Here is a 3,200-nt window from a genome sequence, read left to right on the forward strand (position 1 = left end):
ATATATATATATATATATATATATATATATATATATCTGCCATGATGAGATATTTGCTATAGTATGTTCTTTTTTGTGTGTTCTGTTTTGTGTTTTATATTTGGCTGGGGAGGTTGCAAAGGTGAAGGGCAGATATGACAGGCTGGGAAGCATGATGTGAAATTCACAGAGGATCAAAAAAAAGTTAAAAAAAATGAATATACTTGAAGCAATTCCACTAAATTTGGGAACAAGACAAGGATGCCCACTCTCCCTAGCCCCCATCCAATTTCCTTCCCAGGTCTTTCTCACCCTTCCCACTTGTGATTGCTTTCTTTTCCCTCCCAAGTGGGACTTAGGCATCCTCACTTGGGCTCTTCAACTTGGTGACTTTTATGAGTTCTGTGGACTGTATTTTGTATTCTATATTTTTTTTGCTAATAACTACTTATTAGTGAGTAAATTCAATGCATGTCCTTTTGGGCTTGAGGACTCAGGATGATATTTTCTAGTTCCATCTATTTCCCCATATCTATTCAATATAGTACTCAAAGTGTTAGCTGGAACAATAAGACAACAAAAAGATATCAAGGGGATACAAATTGGCGAAGAAGAAGTAAAGGTGTCACTATTTGCAGATGATATGATAGTATATATAAGCAACCCCAAAAACTATACCAGAGACCTTCTCCAGCTGGTAAACAACTCCAGCAAAGTTGCCAGATATAAAATTAACTCAAATAAATCAGTAGCCTTCCTTTATCCAAATGATAAACAGGCTGAGAATTAAATTAGGGGAAAAACTCCCTTCACAATAGCCACAATTAATATAAAATATCTTGGTGTGACTCTAACCAAACAAGTGAAAGACCTATATGACAATAACTTCAAGTCCCTCAGTAAAGAAATCCAAGAATATCTCAGAAAATGGAGGTATCTCCCATGCTCATGGATTGTCTGAATTAATACAGTAATAATGTCTATTCTACCAAAGGAAATCTGCATAGTCTATGAAATTCCTCTCAAAATCCCAACACAATTCTTCAAAGACTGCTGATACTTCTACAGGGATGCCCTCTTCCTCAGCTTCTTTCAGCCTTTCCCTAATTCAGCCACAAGGGTCTGCAGTTTCTGTTCATTGGTTGGGTGCAAATATCTGGATCTGGCCCTTTAAGCTGCTTGTTGAGTATTCAGGAGTAAGATCATGCTAGGTCCCTTTTAGTGAGTGCGCCATAGCCTCAGTAATAATGTCAGGCCTTGGGACCTCCACATAAGTTGGATCCCACTTTGGGCCTGTTTCTGGACCTTCCTTTTCTCAGGCTCCTCTCCATTTCCAGCCTTGTAGTTCTTTCAACAGGAACAATTATGGGTCGGAGTTTTGACTGTGGGATGGCAAACTCCTCCCTCATTTGATGCCCTGTCTCCCTGATAGAGGTGAGCTCTATAAGTTCCCTCATAATACTGTCAGGCATTTCACCCTCTAATGAGAGGATCATATTTTTTTCTTTGAGTTTGTTTATATAGTGAATTAAGTTGATAGATTTCCGTACATAATCTGTTCCTTCTCCTTCTCCATTTCCTCTTTCTTCTTGTTCTACTTCATCCTCTTCTGCATTTATTGAAAAGGTTTTGAATTATTGTTAAAGCCCCTTTTCTGCCTTTAATTGTCACATGGCTTTTGCCTTTCACTTTGTTTATATGGTGGATTAAATTTTTGATTTACATATGTTGAAACAGCCATGTATCTCATTCTTAGATTTGGTTTGCAAAGGCTTTGCCTCTATGTTCATATGGGAAATGTTCATACAATTTTTCTTTCTTGAGTTTTTATATGGTTTCTTTTATCATAAATATGACCTCATAAACTGGACAATATTCCTTCTGTTTCTATTTTGTAGTAAAATTTGGGGAGTACTTGCATTAATTCTTGCTTTGAAATATTGTGGAGGTACCTGTCGCCTGGGTAACCGTCCTTGTGGCCAGTCAGCTAGTGACCGGCCTTCATCCCCGCCGCCCCCTCCCCTGTCGCATGCCTTAGGGGGGTTGCCGCTCACTCCTGCCACTGCTCCTCCTCTCCTGGGCTTTGTGACCACTGCCTCTGCTGGTTGGAGGAGGAGGAGGAGGAGGAGGAGGAGGAGGAGGAGGAGGAGGAGGAGGAGTTGAAGATGGAGGAGCTCCTGGAAGAGGAAATCACGGGCTGCGGGGGAGGGGTGCTCTGAGCTCTCTTCTACAGCTACACAAATTTGGAGCAGGTGGCCAACTACTGCGAGAATATCTCCATCCAGTCACCAGATAAGCAGCGAGCCCTAGAAGAAAACAAAGCCTACAGCACTCAATCTTTAGCAAGTGTTGCTTATCTGCTAAACACCTTGGCCAACAATGTCCTACAGATGCTGGATATCCTGGCATCGCAGTTACGGAGGATGGAGTCTTCAATCAGCCATATTTCAAAACAGTTGATATTCATAAAAAGAAAGTTGCAAGAAGAGAAATTGGTATTTTGACCACCAATAAAAACACTTCAAGAACCCATAAGATTATTGCGCCAGCCAACCTTGAGCGGCCAGTTTGTTATATTCGAAAACCTATTGACCACACAATTTTAGATGACATTGAACATGGAGTGAAGGGGAGTACCCAGAATATGAAAATGGGTGGATTGCCACATAAGACACCTCCAACTCAGAAGCTCCCAAGTCCCCCTATGTCAGGGAAGGGGACACTTGGGCGGCACTCCCCCTATTGAACACTGGAGCCAGTGTGTCCTCCAGTGCTACCAAATGATTACATACCTAACCCAACCCGTAAAATGACTCCCTCGCAGCAGAGCCCTGTGAGGGCAGCTTCTATGAATCAAAGAAATTGAACTTACAGCAGCAGTGGGAGCAGTGGAGGAAGCCAACCAAGTAGTCGGAGAAGCAGTCGAGAGAGCAGTGGAAGTGGGAGTGGGGGGGTGGTCCCATCGCTGTGCCTACTCCATCTCCTCCCAGCTTCTTTCTAGGTCATCCTGTTCAGTTCTACAGCATGAATAGGCCTGCCTCTTGCCATACACCACCTACAATAGGGGACTCATTGCCCTATAGACATCCTCCTTCCATAACTTCACAAACAAGCCTTCAGAATCAGATGAATGGAGGTCCTTTGTATAACCAGAATGCAGTTTCAGGCACATCTCCCCACTCCCACCTGTGGAAGAGCCAGTCTTTGATGAATCTCCACCA

General features: G+C 42.6%; 1 pseudogene; it reads left to right on the top strand.

Annotated features, from left to right (window-relative positions):
* The first annotated feature begins 2,326 nt into the window (after positions 1 to 2,326).
* The window catches only part of LOC110333854, a 1,855-nt pseudogene continuing 981 nt past the window's right edge, over positions 2,327 to 3,200 (top strand).

The sequence above is a fragment of the Mus pahari genome, chromosome 16 (assembly GCF_900095145.1).
Source record: "Mus pahari chromosome 16, PAHARI_EIJ_v1.1, whole genome shotgun sequence".
NCBI classification, from domain to species: Eukaryota; Metazoa; Chordata; class Mammalia; order Rodentia; family Muridae; genus Mus; species Mus pahari.